Raw genomic sequence first — 20,057 nt, 5'->3', positions numbered from 1 at the left:
TCCCTGGAACAAAATGACATGTAAAGCATATTTCTGTTATGTCAACAAGCAAAATTACTGTTCTGTATAATTACACCGGCATTGTTCTTCAAGTGAATTATACTTTAAACCTTATTTTACTGTACTGTAAAATAACTATACATTATTGAGTATTAAAACAAAATGTTTACAGTATTAACAGCCCAGTACATCTGGACTCATGTTATTTCTTCAGCTGCATTAAGCTTTGACAGTTCTAATCCTGTGTAATAAACTGTATGAGAATAAATAAATCAGATTAGTGAGGGCTATCAGCAAAGTTACAAGATGTAGGTTAATAATTGTGACATTTTTATGAAGGCTTTCAATTGTTGTTGAGCGTCTCGTATCAACAGGTTAGCTTGCTGCATTTTAAGCGTCCTCAGAATTTTTGCCAAATGGGACGGCCTCCGCGCAGCGTTGTGACGTCACCGGCCTCAAAATGCGTCCTACCAAGTACGCTCCAAGGCTTAGCTGCAATTTATTCACTCATATGTACATTTCTTATTTATTTTTATTATTAAAGATGAGTTGTACAAGTTTATGTGTGTATCAGACACATTAATCCAGTGTCATTATAGCCCTTAGACTCGGTGACCCTTGTTACCAAACTTTTTGGCAGGGGGACACTTGAGTTTAAATGTTTTATTCAGTATCACTACAGTGGTGTTGTGATGTATCTGATAAGTCAGATCAGATGCAGTGTCCAGTCAGTAACTGTTATCCAACAAGAAGATCATTCAAATTTAAAGATTAATTTTTATTGTGGTTTGACTGCTGTATTTTTTAACCCTACTTAACATAAAATTAATTTAATTCAGCTGTGAGGATGGAGAGAAAGAAGAGAAGATGACAGAGGAAGAATCAGGACAGACAGGGGAAAGCAACAGGTTGGTCTAATATTAGGTGGAAGTGAGGGAACAGCTACTTAATCCCAATCGATAATGTTTAAACATTATTTTTAAAAACTGTATTAAGATCTGTAATTTTTACAACTAATTTATAATGCCTTTTGACCATATGACTTAGTGGAGAACGCCACAGACAAGGGGTGAAGGAGACAGACATGAGGTCGGTGATAGAAGAGACAAGTGAGGACATCAGGCAGGAATAAATACATTAGGGAGGCAGCAAAAACATATATACCATAATGGTTTGAATTTCTGATGACCATCTCTCATTCTGTTCTTTTGGTTACTGTACGTGGGGGGGGGGGGGGGTTTGGGGGCGATCATGTGTTTTCGCATCCACCTCAAAAATATGTAGTTGCACCCCTGGTCTGGCGTCTGGTTACCCGCGTTAGCATGAGCAGTTTGTAACGTTGATGCTGCACTGTTAGGTGAACGTCCAGGCACCACCTGGTCAGAAACACGGTGCTCGGCGCTCCTCTCTCAGGCTGAGGTGCAGGATTCGTGTTACTATCCAATCTATTCGCAACTTCTCTGAGCAATTCTGCAACTGACTTCTCTCCAGCTTAGGGTGACCAGACGTCCCCGATTTCCGGGGACTGTCCCCGTTTTGGACCCCCTGTCCCCGGCTAAAGCTGTCCCCGGAAATGTTCCCGATGTTACCGAGGCGAAAAATGTTGCGTGTAGACTGTTATTACGGTAGAGCTGTTGCGCGCAAAAATAGGTATTACAGTAGCTGGTTGCGCAGCTGATAACATAAAGATAAGGAACAGAGCGCACCACTAGAAGCGCGGTAATGATCCTTTTGGATGTCAGCTGCCATTAAAACACAAAGAAGAAGAAGAGCGCATCACTTTTAAAACAGAAGAAGAAGAAGTGGAAGTTCGTTTTTTACAACCTGTGGCAACTGATGAGAAGCTACGCTGAGTGATGGTAAGTGTGTTAATCAATTAATTTTATTCTGATCGGGCTGATCTGGTGATAAATGTTTGGTTTGTGTCCAGGTTAAAACAATAATAAAAAGTAAGACAAGACCACGAGTTGAGCATGAGTAAAAGACGCTGGGTTAAAATGTAGCAAAATGATTGAAAACTCCTTGTAAGGCGCTAATCTGGTACGCTGGTTCTCCAGGGATCAACAAGGGTTTGTATAAAGATGTTTTAGAATGGATAGGTGACCTTTAGTTTATATTTCAGATAGTTATTATAAGTAGAGTTATTTCAATTTGTTTTGATGATTTATGGTTGTGATTTATGAGCATAGACTTCCAGTTTTTGGTGTGCTTTTTACTGCTCAGTTTGGATATATATGAAAGTTCCTTGTGAAAAAATAGGAGTCAGTAACAGGAGAACTGAATAAGACAAGATCTACATGATCTGAGAATGATGGAGGAAGAGATAACCACCTGTTTAATGTTCATTTATTATGTGGTTTTTGCTTGTAGCTCCTAATATTGTGGTAATTAGCATTTTTAGTATTTAGATGAGATATTAATAATAATAAGTTTTCATGTTGCACATCCTAATTTTTTTGGAGGTGATTTTGATTATATAATGTCTCTGTTTTAGAATAATTTAAGATTGATGCTGGAGGAGTGAGGAAGAAGATAGAAAGACAGAAAGGAGATTGAATGAGAGAGGAGGAAACTAGGAACTCTGATAACCCAGGGCCACTGCCTCAGACCCTGTTCAGTTAATATTTTTGTTTCAAACATTTAAAATGTATAATATGTATTAATAAAGTTCAAGTGATAAAGCGTTGACATGATTTGAGTGATAAACTAACATATTGAGTGATGTAGTGTGCAAAGTATGCTGTGGAACACAGAGTGGCTGTATACTCAGGTTAGTAGGAAAAATGAACCTGCTACTTTGAGACACACAGGCCCCTGATGTGGCTAGGTGACAGTAAGAAACATATATGAACCTTTACCTGCAGGCTTGACTACTACTTGTTTTTTTATGTTAATGAAGAAAAAAATATTTCTTATAGGTATGTACAGTAGATGTAAACAGAATAAGTATTTGTTGCAATTTTGAAGAGGTGGGGGAACTCTGTCTCAACAGACAGCCACAGGCATAGAATAAATGTTTGTATTTACTTTTCTAAATTTCTTTTCCTCATGTCACTCTCCCCTTAGGAGGCGGCAGAGCTCTTTGGGCCCGACAAAATTGGAAAGCCCTGCTAATGACCCTTGACCCCTCCGCTCCCACCCCCACCACTTTGCCCCAACCCAGAGACACAGTTCTAGTTTTCTACTAATAACACTATTCATGTTATTAATCTTAGGATATACTAAACGTTTGGAAAGGCACATTCCTGGCTTTTACACTTGATTTTTGTTGTTTAAATATTAATAAATATGTAAAAATATATGAAACCATTCCTGTCCCCGTTTCCTAATTTCATCTCGATAAGATGTATTGATTTTTATCCACGAGCAAGAAATGTCCCCAGATTTGATTTCAGAAATCTGGTCACCTTACTCCAGCTGCCATCTCATCGCTAACTAGCCGCTCACTCCTGGCCTCCAGTTGGTGATAAGTCTCCGCACTTGAATCGATACTGCAAGTGCTGCTGCTCATGTCTTAGTAAAGGAGCAGCCAATCACCTAACTGGCTCTGCCTTGCCTGCTTTGATTGACATACGAGGTCATTCTGCTGAAAAACATTATGAAATAAAAAAGGCCATTGTGGAAAATGTCATTATGGAATAAAGACAAACTTTGGAAAAAAGTTCTTTATTTTCCAAAATCTTGGAAAATGAAATAAAAAGTAATTATTTAAAAAGCATATTGTATAAATATTGATATTTTGACATTGTGAAAATAATTATCATGAAATATTCAATTATGATGAATATAATAATAAGCAGATATTAAACAATAAAAATATATATTTCATAATAACATTACCTTGTTTTTATTTCATGACCATATTATATATTTGTTTGTTATTTATCAAAATTGTATTTATTTCATAGTTTTTTATTTATTTATTTTATTATGAATCTATTGGGCTTCCATAAAAACCAGGGAACATACATGAGGCACAGTGTATTTTGTGCAAGAAGTCATTCAAGCTCGGAACGATGGGAATTAAGGCAGTGGAGTCGCACATGCGAAGCGCGAAACACAAAGCGTCAAAATTGAGTTCCCGAGAAACAACCGGTATTTCTCAGTTCTGTTCCACCCCTGTCTCTGCAACGCCTCCACTTATCACCAAATCAAACATACTAAGAAAATGATAAAAAGAAAAATAGCTGAAAAAAAGACTTAGCACTGGTTACGTTGTGGCTTTAAAACTGATTTGGTTCGTTCCCTGCTAAAACAAAGTTTGTGAATTCAGTTAAATAATTGTTAAAATATAACTGTCATTTCTGTGTTTTTAGCTTTCTTCCTGTATGGGAAGCTTTTCAAAATTTTAAACATTAGTGCAGTTGTTTATGTTAAAATAAACCTTTTTGGGTAAAGTTGTTGCAAGCGGGTTTTTCTTGTGTTTCTTGTGAATTTGGTCTTAAATCTTTATTTCTAGTGGTATTAAAAAGTCTTAAAAAGTCTTGAATTTAACTTGCCTTATGCTGTAGGAACCCTGAAGTAGGCTATGTCATATGAAAGCTTTGAATTATAACCTAACTAGTTATATTAATTCATTTAATTAATCTACTTTTAATTTAGTTTTGTTTTAGCTAGCTACAGAAAACTAAAAACTATAGTTTAAATAATAGTTAAAATAGTGTTGTCTCTGCCAAACAGTCATGGAGTCTAAATACCAGGCTCTTATTTTTTGTAGAGCCCAAATGAAGAGAAAAGGGAATATCTCCCAGTTGTTCTTAAAGAGGCAAAAACCAGGGCCAGACCAGGACCAGACAGAACCCTGCAGCAGTGACCAACCTGGAGAAACCAGGCAGGAGACACCAGGCCCAAGTGTATCACCAGCAGGTTAGAGGCTGTGACAGAGAGTTATTAAGTAGTAAAATCCAATAAGCCTAATTCTAACGGTTAGCATGATGCTTTTTGCATTTTTTATTGCCTCTGTTTATATATTTCACAATTAAGTTCCATAGAGAGATGAGGGTGATTTTGGCTGCGTCTCAATTCGCAGGCTGCGTACTTGGGAGGACGCATTTTGAGGCCGGTGACGTCACAACGCTGCGCGGAGGCCGTCCCATTTGGCAAAAATTCTGAAGACGCTTAAAATGCAGCATCAAAATGCATCCTCCTTTTCCCCGAATTCTGAGGATGCATCGCTACCGTCCTTAGTGGCCTCGCCTCGCACTAGATTTCCCAAGGTGCTTTTTTTTTTTTTTTTTTTTTTTTTTTTTTTTTTTAGTTGAAGAAGAAGAGAGAAATGAAAAAAGGCAGGAAAAATGGAAAGCAGTAGCAGTGCCGGCAGTAGTAAGATGGAGTACACTTTTAAATGTGAGTATTATTTTTGTTTTATTTTACTGAATGGTTACATGATGGTAACGGAGCCACCGGGATGTGTAGGACCAGCTAAAGCTAAAGCTTAAAGCTAACCTGTTGATACGAGACGCTCAACAACAATTGAAAGCCTTCATAAAAATGTCACAATTATTAACCTACATCTTGTAACTTTGCTGATAGCCCTCACTAATCTGATTTATTTATTCTCATACAGTTTATTACACAGGATTAGAACTGTCAAAGCTTAATGCAGCTGAAGAAATAACATTAGTCCAGCTGTACTGGGCTGTCAATACTGCAATACTGTTTGAATACTCAGTAATGTATTGTTAATTTACAGTACAGTAAAATAAGGTTTAAAGTATAATTCACTTGAAGAACAATGCCGGCGTAATTATACAGAACAGTAATTTTGCCTGTTGACATAACAGAAATATGCTTTACATGTCATTTTGTTCCAGGGAGCAGACAGAGGAGTTGATCAAACTCTGTGGGCAAAATGACCACCTTTTTACCGGCGCCAAAAATACTGCAGCAGTCGGTTGGAGATAAGAGTTGAGGCATAATTCCATCTACATGTTGCATTTCTATGTAAAAGTCACACAAGATAAAAGAAGTCCTGTTCAAACACCAACGTACAAATATAATCTTTTGATCACATGATATGATGCCCAGATGCCACTTTTGATCAATCTTATATTTGTGATAGAAGTGATCCTAGTGTGTTTATCTCTTCTCATTTCTCTTGTTTAGAACAATCCTGCAGAAAATGGGCCTGGAGGGAAAAGTTGAGCCACAACAGGCCAAAAAAAAAGTGGGACAACCTAAAAAAAAAATACAAAGTATGTTCAGGTTTGGATAATGTAATGAAATACACACACACACACACACATATATATATATATATATATATATATATATATATATATATATATATATATATATATATATATATATATATATATATATATATATATATACACACACATAGATAGATAGATGTGTGTGTAAATGTGTAGGGAAATGACATCTTACATATATTATATTCAGGTTCATTTACACTTTAAATTAGCTTGAAAAAAGTCATCTCAAAGTTATTATTCCAAAGTCGTCTCTTTTTCTGTAGAATGTCATTAATCTATCCAAATCATGAAACACTCCTTTTTTCTAGCTTTAAAGAAACACTACAGAAAATTGCATCTGTTGACAAAAATTGTTTTCCTCTACTATAGGAATGCAAAGATCCAGGGACAGGGCAGGGGGTCAGTGGGAAGCCTACTGCTGCCACCTGGCCATGGTTTGTCCTCCCCCACCTGTCCTAATTGCCTCCATCCCTGAGGACACACCAGGGCTAGATGCTGCAGAGGCTGAGCAGCATCAGGGTGAAGATGAGGAAGAGAAACAGAGGCCAGGAGAGAGGAGGGAAAGGATGAAGAGAAGAAGGTTTTATTTAAACATGGACTGACTTTAAGTGCAGGCTGTAAACACACAGAAACACGAACAGCAAAGCCTACATATATACAAAAACAAATTTGTAAATAAGTACTTTACATGGCTTTTCAATAAATGGCCTCAAATGAAGAAACAGACTAAGTGAAGGATCCAAAAACCTCTCTCCTCCGATCCTTGCCTTGAATATATTGTTGGGCAATGTCTTTCTTGTTCAGACTGTCTAACCTCTCTTGGTGGATGTGGCACACTGCCATTCCATTCAGCCTTTTTTGGGATGTGGTGGACCGCAACCACGTTTTAAGTCTGCGCAGGCCACTGAAACTCCTATCTGCCTCAGCAGACGATGCAGGCACAACCATTAACAGTCGGACCACTGTGTCAACTTGCGGGAAAAGGGCGCGAACTTCCACAGGCATTGCTCTTAAGGTCTGTGCAGCATCTGCAGTGGTTTTACAATTGTATTTCTTCTTGAAAATAGCCAATTGAATCTTCAAATCCTCCCACTGGAGCTCGTGATATTCCTCTGCCTTTCTCTGAGTATCTCCCCCTACATTGCTGGCAGTAGGGGTCAGCAGCAAGGCCTCCAATGCCTTAAGTGATTCTATTCCAGGCTGCTTAAATCTGTCGGTAAGTTGTGTGTCTACTTTGTCAAGGACTCTGTAGAACTCCACTCTGTGGTACTCCACAGCAGATTCTGGCCTGTGAGCAGGTGCTGGCCCAGAATATCTCTTTGGGGGCCTATGTGTTCGAGGTAGAGCAATGGGCTCTAGAGACAGCTTCTCAGCCATATCCGCTGCTTCCTTAAAGACTGCCTCAAAGTGGGCTGGCTTTCTTTTGTCCCGTAATCTCTCTTGGACAACTGAGACTGCAGAGACCATGCCCTCCACTGTCTGGGTGCTTTTTTGGAGCGATGTATTCAGCACTTCCAGTTCGCTCATTACATCTAAGGCCAGTGTGAGCCCCAGTAGCCCCAATTTCAGTAAAATCTCAGGCTTTTAAATGTAAAATCACCCATAAGTTTTAGGTGTTTTAGTCCTTAAAAATTTAAGTTATACATTCAAAAAACATAAGGAAGTTATTACCAACATCTCACTCTGCTTTACAGCTTTGTATTAACATTGCCTTAATGTGTGTTATTGTGTGCAGCTGGGGATGTTTAGGGTCACGTTAATTATCGATTAAATAATTTACTGTTCTGTAGTTAAAGCAATTGTCAAATTTGAAACATCACTAGTCTTTCCTGTGACATGCACCTTTTATTTATTTATATATATACACACACACACAGATATATATATATATATATATATATACACTCACCGGCCACTTTATTAGGTACCCCATGCTAGTAATGGGTTGGACCCCCTTTTGCCTTCAGAACTGCCTCAATTCTTCGTGGCATTGATTCAGCAAGGTGCTGGAAGCATTCCTCAGGGAGTTTGGTCCATATTGACATGATGGCATCACACAGTTGCCGCAGATTTGTCGGCTGCACATCCATGATGCGAATCTCCCGTTCCACCACATCCCAAAGATGCTCTATTGGATGGAGATCTGGTGACTGTGGAGGCCATTTGAGTACAGTGAACTCATTGTCATGTTCAAGAAACCAATCTGAGATGATTCCAGCTTTATGACATGGCGCATTATCCTGCTGAAAGTAGCCATCAGAAGTTGGGTACATTGTGGTCATAAAGGGATCGACATGGTCAGCAACAATACTCAGGTAGGCTGTGGCGTTGCAACGATGCTCAATTGGTACCAAGGGGCCCAAAGACTGCCAAGAAAATATTCCCCACACCATGACACCACCACCACCAGCCTGAACCGTTGATACAAGGCAGGATGGATCCATGCTTTCATGTTGTAGACGCCAAATTCTGACCCTACCATCCGAATGTCGCAGCAGAAATCGAGACTCATCAGACTAGGCAACGTTTTTCCAATCTTTTATTGTCCAATTTCGATTAGCTTGTGCAAATTGTAGCCTCAGTTTCCTGTTCTTAGCTGAAAGGATTGGCACCCGGTGTGGTCTTCTGCTGCTGTAGCCCATCTGCCTCAAAGTTCGACATACTGTGCGTTCAGAGATGCTCTTCTGCCCACCTTGGTTGTAACGGGGGGTTATTTGAGTCACTGTTGCCCTTCTATCAGCTCGAACCAGTCTGGCCATTCTCCTCTGACCTCTGGCATCAACAAGGCATTTCCGCCCACAGAACTGCCGCTCACTGGATGTTTTTTCTTTTTCGGACCATTCTCTGTAAACCCTAGAGATGGTTGTGCATGAAAATCCCAGTAGATCAGCAGTTTCTGAAATACTCAGACCAGCCCTTCTGGCACCAACAATCATGCCACGTTTAAAGTCACTCAAATCACCTTTCTTCCCCATACTGATGCTCGGTTTGAACTGCAGGAGATTGTCTTGACCATGTCTACATGCCTAAATGCACTGAGTTGCCGCCATGTGATTGGCTGCTTAGAAATTAAGTGTTAACGAGCAGTTGGACAGGTGTACCTAATAAAGTGGCCGGTGCGTGTATATGAGAGGGAGATTCTTTCCTCCGAGTTACAGTGACATAGACAAACTTGAAGATACATGACATCCTCAAGTTTCTATTCTATTAAAATTTCTGTATCTGTATAATGGGTCTGTTCTATATGTTGTCTTCTCAATTCAGAGGGCCCCATGCCTGTCTTTGCCTAGGGCCCCAAATTTCCTAAATCCGCCCATGTGTAGTGGAATTTGTCTAGCTTTGAAGTTTGTTTTTCTCATGATTCAACCTGTAACAACCTAAACTATTTGGCTTGGCATAAATACGGATTCAAGTAGCCTACTGTGGCCTACACATTTCTGAAAGACCCCCAACAACTCCAGAAAAAGTCGGAACACTCGATTTAATTATAAATAAATAAATTCCAGTCGATTCCCCCTGCCTCCCGCCTTAAGACATTGGCACCTCTCTTCACGCTATTCTCACTGACCGTCTCTACTCTTTTTTCCACGGCGACATCGAACAGACAACCAAAAAAATGCAAGGTGATATGATACCGCAATGAACAGTTTACTTACAGTTGGTGCTTTTCGAAAAAAGGATGCGATTGTTTTCTGTTTTTTCGGTTTGGCTGGCCTCATGTTGATGTCCGGATTTCGGAATTGGGAACTGTCCCGCCACTACTGTCTGTCTGAGTAACCATGGAAACCAGGCTCGAGACGTAAATGCCAGAGACAGGATAACTTTTAGATTAGAATCTCTACGACGCAGGCAGCCTGCAGTTAAACAAAACGATTGCCCGTCTATGATCTGACTCTTTTATGTTGTTGTTGCAAACCAGTAAATTAGAAAAAGCTTTTTGATTTTCTGTGAGTTTCGCCGTATGTTTTTTTTTTTTTATAAAAGTGGGGGGGGGACGGATTGAGGGTCATTCGAATCTGTGTACGTCAGAACACCCCTGACGTACACGCTATCTGCGCCCTTGTTCTGACTGCGAGTGGGACATCATCTGGGGGGTGCCTCTCTCCACTATTCACCACATCGTCCATCAGGGTTTAAAGGCCTGACCCAATCGACGGCTGCCATGTTACTAAAAATGTTTAAGAAGACACAGAAAATGACTTTACTAAAACTGTTTTCATAACCCTGAAATGAGAACAGCTAAAATGTGAATCTACTTGCCATCTAAATGTAATCGTGGTTGGGTAGACCGTCCTCCAGGGCAGACACCTCGGCAGACAGCTGGTCCCGCCATGGAGCACCACTGACTGCCTCCAACATGTTCTCCCCCTCCTCATCCTCTGGCATGTCATCCTCTGGGGCCGTGATGTCACCAGCTCCCAGGCAGATGTTGTGCAGGACAGCACATGCCGTTATGACCTTAAGAAAAAACAACACAAAAAACATTTTATAGTATATTTGAAGAAATTAATTTAAAGCTTTTATCATTTATCTGTAAGCAATAATTCTCTCATTTAGTAACATACCTGAGGCACAAAGGTGTGGTGCACCTCCATCGCTTGGAGGAAGATGGCCCTGAACCTCGTCTTCATCATCCCAAAGGCACGCTCTATGATGGAGCGTGCCCTGGAATGATGGCTGTTAAAGCGCAGGGCTCCCACACCTTGTACCGGCCGCTTGAAGGGAGTGATGAGGGGAAGTGGGTGTTGGAGACATGGGTAACCACCATCTGCCAAGATGAAGTGGCCCGGAGGAGGGTAGATGGCCTGCCTGTACAGTGGGCTGTTCCGGAGCACTCTGGAGTCACCGACCCCGGCCAGCCCACGTACGTGTCGATGAAGCGGCCCTGATGGTCACAAACTGCCTGTAAAATGATGGAGGAAAACAGTTTCCTGTTCCGATAGCAGTGACCATCAGGACCGCTTGGAGGCTTGATCCTCACATGGCAGCCGTCGATCGCTCCAGCAGCTTTGAGAAAAGCTCTGTGTCCGGCCAGCCCTTCAAACCCCTGGGTTACTGCTGCCAGGTCTTCTGCAGTTTTCGGGAGGCAGATGACTCGGTGGCGGATGGCCACCACCTCCTCAGTAACCCGATGGACGATGCGGTGAACTGTGGAGCGAGGCATCCCGAACACCCTAGCCACCTCTCTGTAGGATGCCCCACTCGCTAGCCAGAAGAGGAAGACCAAGGTCTCTATTGTGGCCCCCCATCCATGTCTTCTTTCCTGGCAGAGAAGGTCCAGCAGCACCACCAGAGACTCTTTGCTCAGCCGAAAGTCTGGTCTGGTGTCATGATTGTTAAAGAATAATGGAAGAACAGGAACATTCAGGTTGATCCGGCAGTACATCGGCCTGGTCTGGATAGAGAGATGAAGGTTGAGAACAGGATTAGATGATAGCTATTTCATTTTAGCTGATACAATTCTATTGAATGTTAACCCCTTAACGCCGGGTGTTGCCAATTTGGGACCAAACAATTCTGGCCTTTACTTATTTTACTTCATCTAGATCCACTATTTAACTTTTTTTATTTTTTTTTCGTTTTTATATATATTTTACCTGTATTATTTTTCGGTTATATAATGGCAAATAAAATCAGGCAGTAAGTGGATAACAATTTAGACAAATAAGGATTTATTTCTCAATAATACAGTTTGCCTTCACACAACATTAGTGATAGTGAAAGTGGTGATTTAAGTCAGTTATTTACAGGGATTGCAAACATTTAACTATTCAATTCGAATTACTAAAGTTACAAACAAGCTTATACCAAGTCTTAAAAAATATATCTAAAATTTGATATTAAATGATATTCGTCAATCTGCTGACAAGTGTTTGATAAATAACTGGTATATTCTGATCATTAGCAGACCCTAGTGGGGGAAAATAATAAAGGTAAATGTTACCTCTCCACTGCGCTCTGCCAGTCTCAAATATATCTGTCGCCGGTTTTGCTGCCGCCAAATCCGACTCTCCCCCTCCAACAACAACAAAATAAAATAAAAATTTCAGTTTCCATTTCGGTAGATTCTGTTCAATCGTCTGATTAATGGCGTGGTTTTTCCCGGGCTTTGTGTAGATGTGATGACGTCGTGACGTAACCAGGAAGTGCTCCAAAGGCTAGACCGTCCCATTTACCAACGGCTGAGGATCCTCCGGAGCAGCCTACCGAGGCTGGGTCCTCCGGAGGCTAGGTAGGCTGCGTCCTTGGAAGTACGCAGCCTGCAAATTGAGACGCAGATTCAGACTCAGACTCTGGGGAGGAAGACAGTGAAGCAGAAGGAAATGGCACTGAACTCCCCCCACCCAGCACAACCTATTGCACACCAAAAGGACCAGTTGGTAGGCACACACTACCCATGTTATGCTATATAAACTTAACTAATTACAGCTTAACTTATTGAGATGTCTGCCCAAAAATGCTCTTAAAATACTTAATATAATTACCTAATATTTATTCCAGACATCTCAAGAACTAAAGCGGAAGGTCCAGCTCAGCGATGTCTGTCAAAGTTCCCAAGAACTCAGCATGGAACAAGAACAAGGGCTTTCAACAGCTCTTGGTACAAAGGCAATCCATGGCTTGAGTACTCTGTATCTCAAAATGCCATTTACTTTTTTGCATGCAGGCATTCCTCCCTCCCTAGTTATACAGAATCATCCTTCACATATGAAGCAGTGTTTTTCAACTGGAAAAAAGCCTTGTTTAAGGATGCTGGGTTTAAAGTTCATTCAAAATCAGAGCAGCACATAAATGCAATGTATGCCTGGACTGAGTACAAAAGGGTCAATGAGTGTAACAGATCTATTCTTGATGCCTTAAATGAGGGTAGGAAACAGAAAGTTGAAGAAAATAAAAAATACATTAAAACAGTTGCTTAGGTGTTACTATTAACAGCAACTCAAAATATTGCACAAAGGGGTCACAGGGAGTCTGATGACTCTGACAATAAAGGGAATTTTTTTGCCATTTTAAATGAAATTGCAAAGCATGACTAGCCTTGTGAGACCATCCTGATCTCGCGAGCTTTCAAGGTTTCACTCGCTAATCAGTCTGGAGACTCTCCGTTAAAGAAAATTTAGAGCCGTTCACCAAACGAACGTCCAATCAGCGTTGGCTCTGAGGCAGGTTGAGGTGTGACGCAACGAGAAGCGCGACAGTTCAGTCTAAAGAACATGGCGGCTTCAGCCGATGAAACTAGCGTTAGCGTGGCTATCGAGCAAGTTTTATCTGAATTACAGAGTATTTCTTCACTGAAAGAAGAGCAAAACACTGCTCTGGAGGCTTTTCTCAGAGGAAAAGATGTTTTTGCTCTTCTCCCGACTGGCTTGTGGTTGTGTTTTCGTTGTCGCTCTGTTAGTACGTCATATGCTTCGTTGATCTGATTGGTTTATTTGGCCCGTCTATCACCAACATAGGCCAATCAGCTAACCAGTATTTTCGCCCCTTCCCAAAATTACTTCAACGGAAGGTTTACAGATGGATATGCAGAGCAAATCCAGCAAATCCATCTGGCGGAGTCAGGTTAAAGCAGAGACCCCTTTGTGCAGAGAAGGTTAGATGCACATGGCAATGCAAAGTATACTAGCCACCAAATCCAAAATGAGATTCTGCAGGGATTGGCTGAAATGGTTCAAAACGAAATCATAGCTGAAGTTACGTAGCCAATTATTAAAATTTCAGCTGCCTTTCTCCAAAGGCTTTCTACAGCCACCACTCCTGCTGAGATGGAAAGAGAGAGAAAGAGAATGACAGAGATAGGAGAAGCTTAGCTAGGGCTGACAGTAACTAGGTTTGAGTAATAAACAGCCTGTTTTAGACCAACTGCTTGCCATTATTCTAATGTACAGTCGGATTGTGCATTTATATTTTTGTAAAAAAAAATTGCCTGACCCCAGAAATCATCTTGAGACCCCAATTGGGGTCCGGACCCCAAGGTTGAGCATGGTTGCTCTAAATAACAGAGGATTTGAAAAATCAAACATGTAAGAAACAAAATCAATACAGAAGGTAATAAAGATCATCTAATAGATTGTGTTTTTTATTTTAGTGCTATCGTTCACCAAAATCAAAAGTATCACAATTTTCAACTTACATTTAGTTTGAACATTTTTTTTTGCTACATGTCTCACTTTTACTTCAGTTGAACTTCTTACAAGACCTAAGCCTTACTGCTTCTCGTCCTTATTCCTAACATTAAGAGAAGTTACATTTTTAAACCATGCAGAATCTACTGTTCAAGCAGAAAAAGTAAAAAATATATATTTTATGCATTCTTGTTTCAATAAACCTGCAGCTGGACTTCCTCTGTGAGAAGAGTTTGTTTTATGTTTCTAAACTGATACAAACAAATTTAGTGTAAAAATATGTTGAATAACCTCTTTTTTCTATTCATCCCGCACATTGTTCAGTCAGCATCTATATACTGTAGAACCAATTATCATTTTGGGGCCAATATGATGCAAAACCTTCTTTTTTTCAGTTAGAGTGTTAGTTCACTGCTTCTCAAACATTAAGAAACAAGTTGGGGATTATAAAATAGCACCAGATTGCCAGTAGCTTTTAAATTATAAAAGAACATTGTTGTTTTTATTTTTTAGTTAGATATTGACCATTCCTCTCAGTTTGATCTTGTGAGAAAAACGGCTCGCCAGCTCTCGTCTCACGTCAGAGGAGGAGTAAGCAGATGACTTGCAAAAAAATTAAATGGTAAGAACCAGCGGACGACAAAATTCCAGTTAAAAAGCGTGTAGCAATTTATTTACTGGCGATGGTGAAGACAAAAAAAACAAAACAAACAAAATACTTTCAAATAAAGAAAACAAAACCGGCCATTGCAGGCAATACAAAAAACTGACAGCCTCACTGCAAGCTGACATTAAATATAGTTATTTTTTAAGCAGACCTTCCAAAGCAGTTTCTCCAAGATGCCCTCCAAGCAGCCCTTCAAGCAGCCCTTCCAAGACATTGTGAGTATGCCCCTTAAATAGACCCACCAATAATTAACCAATTGGGACAGCCCAACTGAACAGGAAGGCAAATCCCAAATAAACCACAGTTAACATTATAGAAAAATAAATACAGACAATATCATCATTCATACAAAAACATACATATTTATAAAATAATTTAACCATACAAACATTACCATTTCACCTACTTATCATCATGCAAACAATTATCACACACACTGAAATCCCACTTAACACCCCTGCCCCCTAATAGTCTTTTCCAATGCCCTGGGACAATGAATAAGAGATTGGCTCCGATGCGGTACGTGTTTCCACACGGACCAGTATTCTGACGGACTAAGGGAAGAGAAAGTGTAACTTGACTGGGAAGTTTTATTGCCGACTACGGAATGTATACTGATGCTGACCCAGTGGATACTTTCAGAGTTCGCTATGCTGGTGAGTAAGTAAAATGTTAAATGAAAGGTGACGTTGTAATTGCAGAACTAGTGTAAATTACCGGGTGAAATGTTTGGATCGGCCGCCGCCATGATGGCCGGTCTGTGGTGCATGCTGGGAAATGTAGTGAAGGATGCGACGCTGTGTGTGATAGATGGCGGTTATACTTTGAGAACAGAGGGGGAAAAAGGCTCCGTTTTCACATTTCCTCCCCCTTCTGAAGTCTTGACACAGGGGTGGCGAGACAGGAAATCTGCTACAGGGTTCAGCTTCCCCGCCCTGTACTGAATTTTAAACCGAAATGGCTGTAAAGACAAAAACCATCTTGTAATGCGAGCATTGGAGTCTTTCATTTTCCCCAACCATTGGAGTGCCCTATGGTCAGTCTCAAGCAGAAAGTCTCTTCCTAACAGGTAATATCTGAAAGACTCAAGAGCCCATTTCACAGCTAGGCACTCCAGCTCCACCACAGAATACCTGGTCTCCCGAGGAAATAGTTTGCGGCTGATATAAGCCACAGGCTTCTGCTGTTCATCCTCCCCCTGGAGAAGGACCGCCCCCAGCCCAATTCCAGAGGCATCAGTCTGCACAACAAAAGGTTTCTCAAAGTCTGGACTCTGCAGCACAGGCTCACAGAGTAATGCTGCCTTCAGGTCTTGGAAAGCCCGTTCATGCACCTCCTCCCACTTCACGCACCTCCTCCCACTTCACCCTTACTGACCCCGACTTCCGGGTCAGGTCAGAGAGAGGTGCAGCCCGGGTAGCAAAGTTCGGGACAAATCTCCGGTCCCACCCCGCCAGCCCCAAGAAAGACCGTATCTCCTTTTTGGTCCGGGGTTGTGGGCAGTCTCGGATAGCCTCCAACTTGTCCTTTTGAGGTTTGATTACCCCACTGCCGATGATGTGTCCCAGATACCGGACCTCCGGCTGGGCTAGGGCACATTTCTTTGGCTGGATCGTCAGTCCAGCTGCGTGAATGCGCTTCAGAATCTCGGCCAGGTGTTGAATATGGTCTTGCCAGGTGGCACTGTAAATCACCACATCTTCCAAATAGGCTGCAGCATAGGCTCCAGTGCCCTCCAAGACTTGGTCCATCAGCCGTTGGAAAGTGGCTGGTGCTCCCTGTAGGCCAAAAGGCATAACAGTAAATTGATAAAGACCTTGAGGGGTACGGAAGGCCGTGTATGGTCTGGCTCCCTCCGCCAACGGTACCTGCCAGTACCCCTTACAGAGATCAAGGGTTGTGATGAACTGCGCCCTCCCAAGGCGCTCGATAAGGTCCTCCAGCCTCGGCATTGGGTATGCATCGAAGTGAGACTGAGCATTAACTTGCCTGAAGTCAATGCAAAAACGGATGCTCCCATCCTTCTTCGGCACGAGCACAATGGGACTACTCCACTGCTGGAACGCTCGATGACCCCAAGCTGCTTCATGTCCTCCAGCTCCTGCTGGAGGGCCGGCAACAAGCGCTCAGGGATACGATACATCCGCTGCCTCACGGGAGTGGAGTCTTTCAGCGGGATGTCATGGTCCACCAATGAAGTGTGCCCTGTCTGCTCGGAAAACAGACCTGCAGGTATGACAGCCTGCACTTCCTTGGCCTGCTGAGCAGTCAGGTGTGAAAGGTCTGGTTCAGTGGGGGAAACAGCAGCTGGAAAGAACTGCTCTGGTGGATCCTCATCCTCCTGCACTGCTTGTACCATCAGCTGTTGGCTGACAGGTGGCTCCCGTCCGTGCCACTCTTTGAGAAGGTTGACATGGTAGGCCTGTCGAATCTTCCGCCTCCCCGGCATCTCCAACTCGTAAGTCACTGGGCCCAGCTGATGTGTAATCCTGTACGGCCCTTGTCAACGGGCAAGGAGCTTGTTCTCCGTTGTCGGCAACAGCAACAGGACCTGCTGCCCCGGTGAAAAAGTTCTCTGGCGTGCAGACTTGTCATACCATCGTGCTTGGGTCTCCTGCGCCTGCTGCATATTCTCCTCCACCAAGGAGGTCATCTCCTCCAGCTTGTCCCGCATCCTAAGGACATAGGAGAGGACGCCGTCTGCTGCTTCCGGTTGAGGTGCCACCCAGGCATCTAGCAATAAATCCAGAGGGCCCCGAACATGGCGCCCGTACAACAGTTCAAAGGGCGAGAACCCCGTGGAGGCCTGGGGAACCTCCCTGTAGGCAAAAAGCAGGTACGGCAACCACTGGTCCCAGTCTTTGCCATTCAGAGCAACAAACTTTTTGAGCATGCTCTTCAGTGTGCGGTTGTATCTCTCAACCAACCCATCAGTCTGGGGGTGGTAGGGAGTAGTCCGTATCCCCTTTATCCCCAGTAAGCTATAGACCTGTTTGAGTGTCTTAGATAGAAATGCAGTGCCCTGATCTGTAATTATTTCCAGAGGTATGCCTACCCTAGAGATCAGCTGGAGTAAGGCACGGGCAACAGCAACGGCTGTGATTTTGCGCAAGGGGAAGGCTTCTGGGTAGCGGGTAGCATAATCACATACAACAAGGATGAACCGGTGACCTGACCTTGTTCTCTCCAGGGGACCAACGATATCCATCCCTATTCTATGGAATGGGACACCAATAATGGGGAGAGACTTAAGTGGGGAAGGCCTAACTTTATGGCTGCTGGTCAGTTGACAGATGGGACATGACTTGCAATATTTCAGGACATCAGTATATAACCCTGGCCAGTAGAATCGCCGTGCTATCCTCTCAAAGGTCTTGACATTACCCAAATGTCCTGCTAAGGGAACATCATGACCTAGGGCCAACACTTTTCCCCTCAGACACTGTGGCACTACCACCTGCTCAATACTGCCCCCCTCAAGTTGATGAAAAAGCAAACCATCCCTGATAAAATAATCCTCCCCATACATCGCAGTGGCTATCCCATTCTTTTCCCCTTCAGTTTCTGTTGCTTTACTGAAAAGCTCCTTTAATGACTCATCTTCTTTCTGCAAATCCCTAATGTTACTTGGAGGCTCCCATGTGTCTGTTTTATCAACATCTGGAACTGGCAACTGCTCTGCCATTTTCTGAACTGATCCCAATAGCTTTTCCCGTCTTCTCTGTCTGCGGCTTTTGTGTAACTTCTCATGCTCAGGGAAGTCTATGTCAGTGTGGCTAAAAGGCATAGTTTCTATCAGTGCTCGGGCAGTAACCTCTTCTAGGATCTCTTTCTGCTGAGCCTTGGCCTGAGAGCGGGTTACAACCAGGCTAACTGGCTTGGAAGACTGAATAAGCTCAGGCAGAATTAACACATCCTGCCCCAACACTACAGGATAGCTCAGTCCTTTAACCACTCCCACGTTCAATGAAAAGATCTGACCTTTGACCTCCAGACAAAGGTCTGCTACCGGGTAAACATGCTATTCTCCATTCACACAGCAAACCCTGAGCTGCCCTTTCCCCAACTCAACTGGCTGCTTTACCAGATGGGGCTGGACTAAGGTGTGAATGCTACCTGAGTCTAAGAGAGCAACTGTAGTTTTGCCATTTACTTTGACCGGTGCAGTCTGTAATCTGGCAACAACTCCAGTTCCAGGCCCTGACAGGCTACACAGGTTTTTAGCTTTCCTAACGGGGCAATCCCGAATCATGTGACCAGGTTGGCTGCAGTAATGACAGATAACAAAAGTCCTGTTCTGTGTAGCTGTGGGTGCTGGGGCCTGTCTAGGCTGTGAGGTAGAAGGAAAAGGGTAGGCCTGTTTATCCGGTATCCTACCCTGTACAGACCCCCTAGGACCAACTCCACCACCGAATCCCCCAGACCAGGTCTGAACCCGGAAAGTCTTTGGCCCCTGACGAGCAGCAAGGAAGGCTTCCACCAGCTCTGCAGCTTGCTGGCCTGTAGCTGGGTGGTGCTCCTTCAACCAGACACGCACCTCTGGAGCTAGGGTACGCAGGTACTGTTCCAGGACCAGAATTTGTCCTACTTCCTCCACCGACTTCCCGGATGGCTTAATCCACTTCCTGTAGAGGTCCATCAGGCGGTTGTAAAGCTCCCGTGGAGTCTCCCCTGTCCTGACCTCTGGATCACGGAAACGCTGCCTGTAGACTTCTTCATTTATCTCGAACTTGGTGAGAATAGCGTCTTTCACTTTATCATAGTCCATGGCATCAAAACTGTCCATTGCCACATAAGCTGCCCTGGCTCGACCGGTAAGATATGGCACCAGGTACACAGCCCAGTTGGCTCTCGGCCACCTATAGGCGACAGCAAGTCGTTCAAAGGTTGTGAGGTACTGTTCTATGTCGTCCCCCTCTTCCAGCTTTGGCACTGCTGCTCTGGTCCAGGCCACTGGGGACGGCGCTGCTGGGTCGATTGCTGGATACAGTGAGGCTGCTGGAACTGGCACAGGAAATGGTGCGGCCGACGCCACCACCGGATTCAGCA

Source organism: Cyprinodon tularosa, unplaced genomic scaffold, assembly GCF_016077235.1.
Source record: "Cyprinodon tularosa strain WSP-4 unplaced genomic scaffold, ASM1607723v1 ctg127, whole genome shotgun sequence".
Lineage (NCBI taxonomy): Eukaryota > Metazoa > Chordata > Actinopteri > Cyprinodontiformes > Cyprinodontidae > Cyprinodon > Cyprinodon tularosa.
Note: the sequence above shows the minus strand (reverse complement) of the source record.